The sequence below is a fragment of the Schistocerca piceifrons genome, chromosome 5, assembly GCF_021461385.2.
Source record: "Schistocerca piceifrons isolate TAMUIC-IGC-003096 chromosome 5, iqSchPice1.1, whole genome shotgun sequence".
Lineage (NCBI taxonomy): Eukaryota > Metazoa > Arthropoda > Insecta > Orthoptera > Acrididae > Schistocerca > Schistocerca piceifrons.
The window spans coordinates 377,247,907-377,260,135 of NC_060142.1; positions in this window are offsets into that span (position 1 = coordinate 377,247,907).

Here is a 12,229-nt window from a genome sequence, read left to right on the forward strand (position 1 = left end):
TGAAACAATATCTCAATCGGAGACATCCGAGTCCTGTGGGCCCCAGCTATCAAGTATCTCAGGGTCTGGTTGGCTAAGAAACTTTTTTGCCACTGCCATGCAAAATACAACACCCATAAAAGTTTAAAGTTGACAAAGGCACTGTACCCGCTCTTCTCCAACCAAAAGCTGAATTTAGATACCAAGCTATGGATGTATCACTCTGTTGTCCTACCATCACTAATGTATGGTTTCTCTGCGTGAGCCATGATTGGTAAGTCCTGGATGCTGACGCTCCAGTGCCTACAGAATAAAGTTCTCAGGTGGAGTCTTCACACCCCTCCGCTCAACAGGATTGTCACTCTGCATGAGGAGACAAATACAGCCCCTCTCTAGACGATTATTTTCTGTAAGGCTTACCAACTGCGCAACTGGACATCCTCTGTGAGACAATCGATGGACTCCAAACCATCGGCACTACAGTTCCACTGCACTGGCACCGACGCCCTGTTCCACTCACCATCCTGGAGGACGCGGATTAGTACTATGACTGACAATAGCCCCAATATGACCACGTTTTTCTGCCTGTTTCGTACAGTCACTAGCAGTGGCCTGTTCATGTCCAGCCACTTTTCTCCTTGACCATAGAGTTCACGCATTACTGCACCCCTCTTCTGTCCTTCCATCATTGGAGGATGGCATGGAACTTAAAAGTTTCACCACCAGACCTCCATAGTGCTATGCTCGGCTCTTATTCAGCCAATGCTTTGAGTCTCCTCTTACTTGTCCACCGAGACAGTTGGGCCTGACCTGAACCAGTGAAGCTGTGTATTAGTAACCTGCCACAAAGAAAAAAATACTGATATGCATCATCTGGATCCTGACCATCTTCCTGTGGAACATCCAACCCCTCCAAGGCCTCCACAGCCTTCGCAGATTTCCCTTGCCACTCACTCTGTTTTCCATTTGAATATCTACACCACATACTCAAACAACCAGGACCACTTTAACTTCACCTACCTAAAAACCCTCCTTTAAGCCCCTCTCTCCACACCCACTTCCTTCCCCCTCCCACCTCTTGGCACATCCACAGTATCGTCTCCTCTAACAAAACATTCACTCCCTCCCTGCCAACAAATACCTCTTTATGCATTCCCTATCCCAGCATCGACTCCTTCATCCTTAATGGAAACTTCCTCCAACCTCACCCTATCTCCTTCACTGCACCGACATTCCCTTTCTCCTCGCCTAGGGCAGGGTCTCTTTCTGCCACCTCAAGCATCTCTCTGTCCAGCCACAACCTACACTCGATGACTCGACTGAACACCTTCTCTCATCACCTTTTTACCCTCCCTTACCATCACCCATTCCACTATCAATATTCGTCGCACAGCTCCTTCAACTCAGACTTCATTTCCCATGTTGACCATACCTTCTGCACCTATATGATTGCCACTGACGTCATCATCCACAGCTGTGATCCTGTCACCGTTTGGTGATGGCATCAGTTTTTTGCAACCTCCATGGCGATCTTGTCCCTCTCCCGCAACACACTCGTTCTGAAAGTAAGTCAATCCCAGATATTATCCTCGCTTTCCCCAACCTCCTTGGTCGTATCACCACAGATGTCATCGATACCATTGGTGGTGACCGCCTCCCCATCCTCCTCACTGTCTCCTTTGCCCATGGGCCCACTACAGCCCCCTGCCCAGGTACCCGTCCAAAGTCCATCCACAACTATGCCGCACAGGCTGAGATACCTGCTGGGAATCCATTGCCACCCCTTCACCTTTGAGCATCCTGCTGACATCACCGTGCCTCTTTTTTCCTTCAGAACACCATCACTGACACTTTGGAGGGCGATGTTCCTCACCACCCTATGCTTCCTCCAGAGGCTGTCCTTCTTCTTCATGAATCCCACAGGCTCTACAGCTCCTTCCTCTGTACCCGTGACCAGGATACACTCATCCACCACTGACAATTACAGCGACACAACTGGAACCTCCTTAAAGCAAAGAAACGCAGGGACTGGCCCCAGACATGCATACACCTAAATTCCAACCTCCCTGTCAACTCCTCCAAGTGCTAGTCTGCCTTCCACCACCTTACTGGTAGCCATCCCACCCTGCAGTACCCTATGCTCCATTACAATCGCCCCTCCTCTGACAGCCTCAGTAAGGCTAACCATTTTGCTTCCCACCTATACAAGGTCTTCTCCATTTCTGATGATTCCCATTTTGAATGCTCCATCTTAGCCACTGTCCTTGACCACACTGATACCTCTGTCCCACCATTCGACCCTAGTTTCCAGTACTTGGATCAGTTACCTCCCTCAGACATCAACACACCCACCACAGCACACGACACCACACTTGTACTCCATTCTAAATGCAACACAACCCCTGGTAATGACAATGTCACCTATCACCAACTCAAGGAATTCCCCCCCCCCCCCCCCATATTTCCTGGCTGCCCTTGTTACCCTGTACAACGTCCTCCTCACCACTGGCTTTTACCCTGACCTGTGGAAACTTCCAGTGTCCTGCTGTTCGCCAAACACGAAGAACCCCTTCTGACACCTCTTCCCATCATTCCATCTGCCTTCCCTCCATGTTCGGTAAGGTCTTTGAGTCCATCTTCTCCTGCCGTTTTCATTGCCACCTTCACCAGCACCACCTCCTTTCAGTGAGAAGGTTGGTTGGAAGCCACACTGGGTAAGTGACTTAAATGATTAGCATTTCATCACACTTCCACACAGTAGGTGGGAGTAACGCCTTCTGCATTCAGTATGTAGGAAAACACGAGACGTAACATCTCTTATTCATAAATCACATTTGTACGTGGTTCATATGTGAGAGTATCAACACTAGGAGGGACATTGTCAGCCAGCACATATTAGCATTATTCTGCTGCAGTATAGTGGTCTGCTGAGACTGTAGTTGAGCGATACCGTTGCTCCTTTTGTCGATCGAGATCACACAACTGCCACGCAGACATGGAATCGACGGTTTGAGGAGCACTACTCTAACATCAGGCTGAATCTCAAAGATTCCATAATATTGCCGGAGATAGGCATACGCTTCGCTAGCACATTGCAGGATCGTATATTCACGTTGCTTACTATGATTGAGGGAATGGGGTTGGTTACCGAAGTCAGTTATCTACACTGAGAGTGCGACGATGTCTCGAGCACCGCAGAACTCCGGCACGGGTGCCATTGACGCGACAAGACTGGACATGTGGAAACACCAGGTGTTCTTTTTCTTTATCTTTGCTTTTTCAGTCATGTCCCGTTTCCGTGCACTGATCAAGATGCACTTATGGAGGGGTGGATGCTCCAGGGTGAACTTAAGATGCCAGATTGCATTCGTCATCGTCGTACGGACGCGGCGTGGTGATGCGGGGCGTCACTGGGCATGACCCATGAATGAGAAATGACCTCTCTGACTGGCATGGCAAGTAACTTTCACGCCAGTCGCTAAATTTCTCGTGCATTAAGGCCAGTAACTACATCCTCTATTCAAGATTTCCATGTGCTCTTAAAAAAACAAACTGTGGGTGGATTAGTGGCTATGTGTAGGTATCTCAATTCGATGCCACTTCTGTGAGTTACGTGTCTGTAATCTAATCCAGTTATCCATCCAAGGAAAGGAGCGTTACGTTTCAGTGAAGTCATGCAAGGCCGTATGTTGCCCATGCTGTCCTGACCTATGGGGATACGTTGGGTGTTCCACTGTTGCCTGTGCAGCATATTATCCACATCTCCAGCCATTTCATGGCTTGCTGAGAGATTGACACGCCACCTTCCACAGGCCAGTACGAATGTTGAACTACTTCAAGCATCATGTACATCCAGATTCATTTCAACCCCAATGCCTAGGAGTATTGGTCACTGTTGTTGACACCAATGGCAGCTCTTTGTACTATAGTTTGCACCAACCTTATCCCCAGCTAACCTAGAAATTTAATGATGTATTCTACCTTTTGTACTGTACAAGTAAAATATAGTAAAATTTCGTTATTCGTAATATTTCCCGCTATTGACATTTTAATGTCCATGTAACACGACCGTCTTTCTTGAAACTGTCCCGACACTAATCTAACACCAGATTATAAAAACCCATTAGTTCTGAATAATTAATCAACAATGAAGTGCGTCATAGTATCATTGATTGTCAGCACTTAATTACCCTAATTTACACTATTTATTCAGATCTGAGTGGTGTAAATGAGTATGAAGCCATTTGAAGGGGCAGGGACAAGCTGCCAACACTCGGGCGGGCAGCGAGGCTCCTTGCCAGACAGAGGGACCATCCCAGGGTGAGTTCTCAGAGGGGTGCTCCAGACGGGACGCACGTCAATGCCGCTCACCTAACAGGCCTTTCGTTTTGAACTGCCACAACTGGACGTCGGGTACACAACAGTCAATACAAGTATGGTTTACCAAGCGTGAGGCCACCAGCAGCTATTGTTTTATGACTTGAAGGTGGCAAGAGGTGAAACTCTCTTTTTAGAATAGTGCAAAAGATGAGCTATTGTGAACAAAACGTAGAAAGTTGTGCTTGTTTCGGACACACCAGGTGCCACAGATAACATCTAGCAAACGTAGTGAGAACCTGCAGTTTGGGACCTCTCTGTAAGCATGGCAAACAGCTGAAAATCAGGTGCACAACAACAAAATATTTACACAATATATGAAGAACCAAGCGTGGGTTGTGTAAGCATCTCCTGCTTCACATCTGCTGTGCAGCGAGCTACGTTAATTTAAGTATTAACTGTATTTTTCTTACCTGTCACTTCTTCTTCCGTGTGGTTTTTGCTTTTAGGAAGCTTTAATTTTCGAGTGCTAGTAATAGTGTTCCATAGATTTCGTGTTCCTTTTGAATACAGTAAGAGAGAGTCCCTTTACTCAGTGTAGTGCCAGTAGTGCTAGTGTCTGTTTTGAATACAGAGACAGAAGTGTCTAGTAACCACAGTTCAGTCAGCTATCATCCGCCTTTAGTGAATTAGCAGTCTAGTTAAAAGTTTATTAACACTCTACAGTAAATTGATTTCTTAGGACAGATAGGACGTGTGACTGCTGTGTACGGACTCAGGGGGAGCTGGCCAATGTACGCGAACAGCTGAGCGTGTTGATGGCCGCGGTCAGCCGTCTTCAGGCTGCTGCCTCGGAGTGTAGCGGCAGTGGGGCGTCTGGTGCGTCGCATGGTAAACCACGGGTGTTACATGCTTCACCCACGGTCCCTGCTCTCGAGACATCTTCGCGGGTACCGGGCGCGGTTGGGCCACCCTCTCCCCAAGTGGAGTGGCGGGTTCAGCGGCGTTCGCGTCGCACGAGGCGGAGGGTCAGTGTGAAGGCTGGCCGTGTGGCATCGCCCGCTCTGCCTGTGAGTGGACATGTGGCCGCTCCTTCAGCAAGGTCCGAGCATGCACACGGGGGGAGGGGTTTTATTAGTCATTGGGAACTCAAATGTTAGGCGGATGATAGAGCCCCTTAGGGAAATAGCGGAAAGGTAGGGGAAGAAGGCCAGTGTTCACTCTGTCTGCTTGCCGGGGGGTCTCAACCGAGATGTGGAGGAAGCCATGGAGGCGGCGATAGAGAGCACTGGGTCCACCCGACGGCAAATTGTTGTTCATGTCGGCACCATTGACTCCTGCTGTCTGGGTTCAGAGGTCTTCCTCAGTTCATACAGGCGGTTGGCGGAGTTGGTGAAGGCGGAAAGCCTCCCTCGTGCGGTGGAATTTGAGTTAACTATTTGTAGTATCGTTCCCAGAACCGATCACCGTCCTCTGGTTTGGAGCCATGTGGAAGGCTTAAACTGTGGTGTCACCACCAGACACCACACTTGATAGGTGGTAGCCTCTAAATCGGCCGCGGTCCGTTAGTATACGTCGGACCCGCGTGCCGCCACACGGCAGGTCTAGAGACACTTCCTAGCACTCGCCCCAGTTGTACAGCCGACTTTGCTAGCGATGGTTCACTGACAAAATACGCTCCCATTTGCCGAGACGATAGTTAGCATTGCCTTCAGCTACGTCATTTGCTACGACCTAGCAAGGCGCCATTACTAGTTACTATTGATGCTGTAAAACATGTACCGCCAAGAGCGATGTTCACCAGTTATGGATTAAAGTTAAGTATTCCAGCAGCTCCGTACGTTTTTTGTTAGTCTCATTTCATTGTCCTGTTCCAGACCTCACGCCAGACTGCGTGAGCTAAAACGCGTGCCTTTCGGTTTCCTCTCATAGTGGGTTGGCTCTCTTGCCAATCCACATCATAAACCAGAGGCTCAGACGATTCTGCGGAGATCTGAGGTGCAAATGTCTCGACCTCCGCTATCGGGTGAAGTAGTGTAGGTCCCCCCTGAATAGGTCAGGCGTGCACTACACGCAGGAAGCGGCTACAAGGGTGGCGGGGTACGTGTGGGGTGCACATGTGGGTTTTTTATGTTAGAGAATTCCCTCCCTACGCCCGACAAGACGCATCCTGAGACGCGACAAGGTAGGAGTAGGCAAAACTCAACAGGGAATAACAATATTAATGTGGTAATACTAAACTGTAGGAGTGTCAATAGCAAGGTCCCACAACTGCTCACATTAATAAACGGTCACAGTGCCCACATAGTACTAGGGACAGAAAGTTGGCTGAAACAAGATGTAAACAGTAATGAAATTCTAAACCCAGATTGGAATGTATACCGCAGAGACAGGCTGGACGGTGAAGGGGAGATGTGCTTATAGCGATAAAAAGTGCAAGAGTATCGAAGGAAATTGACGGAGATCCGAAATGTGAAATAATTTCTGGGAAGGTCACGGTTAAAGCAGGCTCAAACATGGTAATTGGATGTCTCTATAGGCCCCCTGGCTCAGCAGCTATTGTGGCAGAGCACCTGAAGGAAAATGTGGAAAATATTTCCAGTATATTTCGCGAACATGTTATAATTCTGGGTGGAGATTTCAATTTGCCGGATATAAACTCGGAGACTGAAACGTTTATAACGGGTGGCAAGGACAAAGAACCCAGTGAAAATTTTTGAAGTGCATTATCTGAAAACTACCTTGAGCAGTTTAACAGAGAACCGACTCGTGGCTATAACATATTAGACCTTCTGGTCACAAACAGACCCGAACTATTTGAAACAGTTAACGCAGAGCAGGGAATCAGCGATCATGAAGCGGTTACTGCATCAATGATTTCAGCCGTAAATAGAAATATTAAAACAAGTAGGAACACTTTTCTGTTTAGCAAAGGTGACAAAAAACAGATTTCAGAGTACTTGACGGCTCAACGCAAAAGTTTTGTCTCAAGTACAGATAGTGCTGATGATCAGTGGACAATATGCATTACATGAGTATGTGCCAAGCAAGATCGTAAGAGATGGAAAAGAGCCACCGTGGTACAGCAACCAAGTTAGAAAACTGCTGCGGAAGCAAAGGGAACTACACAGCAAACATAAACATATCCAAAGCCTTGCAGAGAAACAAAAATTACGCGAAGCGAAATGTAGTGTGAGGAGGGCTATGCGAGAGGCGTTCAGTGAATTCGAAAGTAAAGTTCTATGTACTGACTTGGCAGAAAATCCTAAGAAATTTTGGTCGTATGTCAAAGCCGTAGGTGGTTCAAAACAAAATGTCCAGACACTCTGTGACCAAAATGGTACTGAAACAGAGGATGATAGACTAAAGGCCGAAATACTAAATGTCTTTTTCCAACGCTGTTTCACAGAGGAAGACTGCACTGTACTTCCCTCTCTAGACTGTCGCACAGATGATAAATTGGGAGACACTGAAACAGACGACAGAGGGATAGAGAATTAAAATCGCTCAAAAGTGGATAGGCCGCTGGACCTGATGGGATACCAGTTCGATTTTGCGCGAAGTATGCGAAGGAACTTGCCCCCCTTCTTGCAGCGGTGTACCGTACGTCTCTGGAAGAGCGTAGCGTTCCAAAGGATCGGATAAGGGCACAGTCATTCCTGCTTTCAAGAAGGGCGTCGAACAGATGTGAACACGTATTATGTTCGAGTATAATGACTTTTCTGGAGACTAGGAATCTACTTTGTAGGAATCAGCATGGATTTTGAAAAAGACGATCGTGTGAAACCCAGCTCGCGATATTCGTCCACGAGACTCAGAGGGCCATAGACACGGGTTCCCAGGTAGATGCCGTCTTTCTTGACTCCCGCATGGCGTTCGATACAGTTCTTCACAGTCGTTTAGTGAACAAAGTAAGAGAGAAGTCTTCCGAAGTAAGGGTGATTTCAGGTGTGCCGCAGGGGAGTGTCGTAGGACCGTTGCTATTCACAGTATATGTAAATTACCCTGTGGATAACATCGGAAGTTCACTGAGGCTTTTTGCGGATGATGCTGTGGTATATCGAGAGGTTGTAACAATGGAAAATTGTTCTGAAATGCAGGAGGATCTGCAACGAATTGACACATGGCAATTGAATCTCAATGTAGACAAGTGTAATTTTGATGCGAATACATAGAAAGAAAGATCCTTTATCATTTAGCTACAATATAGCAGGTCAGCAACTGGAAACAGTTAATTCCATAAATTATCTCTTCCTCCAGCCGTCACACAAATCTGCGCACCCGCGAGCAGCTCTTCCTCATACACCCCTCAGTCCGGATATCGCACCTTCCGACTTTCATCTGTTTGGCACAGTGAAGTATGCATTAGGACTGATTTAAAATGGAATCGTCATATAAAAATGATCGTCGGTAAAGCAGATGCCAGACTGAGATTCATTGGAAGAACCCTAAGGAAATGCAATCCGAAAACAAAGGAAGTAGGTTGCAGTACACTTGTTCGCCCACTGCTTGAATATTGCTCACCAGTATGGGATCCGTACCAGATAGGGTTGATAGAAGAGATAGAGAAGGTCCTACGGAGAGCAGTGCGCTTCGTTACAGGATCATTTAGTAATCGCGAAAGCTTTACGGAGTTGATAGATAAACTCCAGTGGAAGACTCTGCAGAAGAGACGCTCATTAGCTCGGTATGGGCTTTTGTTGAAGTTTCGAGAGCATACCTTCCCCGAGGAGTCAAGCAGTATATTGCTCCCTCCTACGTATACCTCGCAAAGAGACCATGAGGATAAAATCAGATTAGAGCCTACACAGAGGCATACCGACAATCTTTCTTCCCAGGAACAATACGAGACTGGAATAGAAGGGAGAACGGATAGAAGTACTCAAAGTATCCTCCGCCACACACCGTCAGGTGGCTTGCTGAGTATGGATGTAGATCTAAGTGTAAACAAGAACATAGAGTGAGAAACTGGAGTGTGCCCAAAAGGACCCATTTCATTGGCCACCGGAAGAAACAGAGAGTGAGACGCCAACTTTTCTCCCTGAAAGGTGTGAACAGTGTTACAGCGGTGGTCGGGATATCCATAGCCAGGGCAAAATTCAGATGTAAGTCTTGCTTTTACAAGTAAAAAGCCATCGGTGCAAAAATGCATCTGCAGAAGGCCTCAGCATCAGATTTGTCTCAGATGATGATAAACTGATGGATTCGAACTCAGCTACAGGCGTGTGTCATTGGTGTGCTACAGACGACTGATTCTCTGGCCGCTTCAGCCTCCACCTACAGACTGATTTGGTGAGTCATTTTATAAGATTTCTGTCTTCACTCTGAAGATTTGCTTTCAGACCGGAATTTCCAATTTGCGTCCAACATCGGCTACAGATACAGTTTATTGCCTTCTCTAGCGCTATCTCTTATACTAACATCATGACAATCTTTCTACCACTTCGTGACCACGGGTGTATCACTTTTACACTTTCTCTTATTCCAGGCCCCAGAATCAGATATGCCAAAGTTTTATCTCCTGAATAGCATTGGTTTTCAGATGAAGAGTCATTAACGTAATAAACCGAATTGTGATTCTTGTTTCACTTAGCAGTCATTGAATTTCAATTTCATTATTTCAGAGAGTGTTTAATTGGCGCATGTCACACGACAGAGCCATTTAGAGTACATTCATACTACACAACCCGATGCCCGCTTCCATCCAGCAGAGTACTTACGGGTTATATCCACAGTATTATGTATCTGTTAATTTTTCTAAATTTTTATTATTTTGTGAAGCAATACTGAACTTAGGGCAGGCCACACATAGAGCGACGCAAGGGCGCTAGGCAGCACTGAATAACATTTCACAGTCAGTGAACACATGTTTTGTTGTTTGTGTTCATTTTTGGCTATTTGCTTATGTTTAAATAGCGGGAGCTTTCTCTTAAGCTCGTGAGCTTGTGATTACGTAAAATCATTTTATCTTTGAGTTATCATTCTAAACGTCAATCGGAAACTAAATTTAATGAAAATGCAAAATGAAATTTTGGAAATAATTTAGGTTACATGTTTTCCTGGCTAACAGAAATGTTTGGGAAGTTTGAGAAAGAAAACGGGGTCAGTATATTACCTGAATAGCAAATTACGAAGAGAGTTCAGTAAGTAAAGCAATCTTTCTTTTCTCATTTTCGTTTGAAAAAATGCGGATTTTGTTGTAGAACATTTGTGGAATACCCCAGCTTCTACCCCTATGGTTCCATGACGTTCTGGTAGGTGGCGGTGTTATATGTAGCGTCTGTAACGTCGGTGCGTTCAAGGCAGAGAGCTGTCATTAAATTTCTCCTGGTGGAAAAACAGAGCGACAGAGGTATTCACGGTTGCTTGCGAATTTCTACTGATATCTGGCAGTGAACAAAGGAACGGTGAGTCATTGGGCGAGGCCTATGTCATAATCGCATAAAGGTCGCGCAAACCGGGCCGAACTCCCGCGTGCCGGGCAGCCGCACCCAGTTGTGGTTTCTGCAGTGTTTGAACGTGTGGACAGTTCGAGGTGATCGACGGGTAACAATCAAAGGCCACGTTGCACAACTAGACGTCTCTGTTGCTAGTACTGACACACTCGTCCACAGCGTGCCGGGCAGCCGCACCCAGTTGTGGTTTCTGCAGTGTTTGAACGTGTGGACAGTTCGAGGTGATCGACGGGTAACAATCAAAGGCCACGTTGCACAACTAGACGTCTCTGTTGCTAGTACTGACACACTCGTCCACAAATTTGGGTACTGAAAGGTGTGTGCCTCATGGTGCGACGGTAGACTATGAGGTGTATTGCTATAGCCTCAGGAAATTCAAGAAACGACTTCAATGTGTCCGACACAAAAAAAAATTTAAAAGAACTTCTCTTCCTCCAGCCGTCACTCAAATCTGCGCACCCACGAGCAGCTCTTCCTCATACACCCTACAGTCCGGATATCGCACCTTCCGACTTTCATCTGTTTGGCACAGCGAAGTATGCAATCTGTGAGAAGCCGTTCGAGGATGATGTGTAAGTTATTGATGCAGCAAAACTTGGCTCCGAAGTCGACCACTAGAGTGGCACCATTCGGACGTACAGGCCGTCCCAGTAAGGTGGCGTAAGGACGTCGCAATGAATGGAGACTATGTTGAAAATAGGGTTTTGTAACCAAAACCGTGGGTAATAAAATGGTATATTCGAATCCTGAATAAAACCAACTTGCATTCAGAAAAAATGGGTCCAATGCTTATTGAAGGCCACCCGTTATTTTATTTAAATTATACCCTTTCGATTGGGATTTACATGGTTTTTTGATTAAGAGAGGCAAGTAGTATGTTTAAGTCATCAGTTTCATCCACAGTCAGAAAATCAAAAACTTTTCTAACGGGCTTACGCGTCAGTACATATATTTTAATTTATTTTGAAACAGACTTAGAGCAGACATCCGCAGTTAATTGTTGACTCTGTGCTGAGATACCATTCAGTGTAGGCTCAGAGCTATGTAGCAGTTACTAGCTTATGTGATAACACAAACAGTATATCTCACTTGCAGTGGCTTCAGGCAGTTTATACTAATACCATCCTACAATTTAGTTATTGTGCACTTGTTACCTGAACTGACAGTAATGAATTCAGTTACACCTTACACAACAAAGAGCCAATAACAGTAAAACTGTGGTGGCATTTTTTTGTTCAAAAGGAACTAAAGTTACTGACACAATACTGAGTAATTTAATTATTTGTTTTCAACACTACTTCATAATCATCAACGCAACCACACTACTTGGAATTTTCTTGTCCAATTACCAAGAGCAAATAGTCGATTTATTATAAACAGAGATTTCGTGAGAAAATATCCCTGTAGCAAAGGTTAGTTCCTTCTGAATTCTCCGAAGCAACATCTCATACTTTCAATTACGACTAGCGCAGACTAAT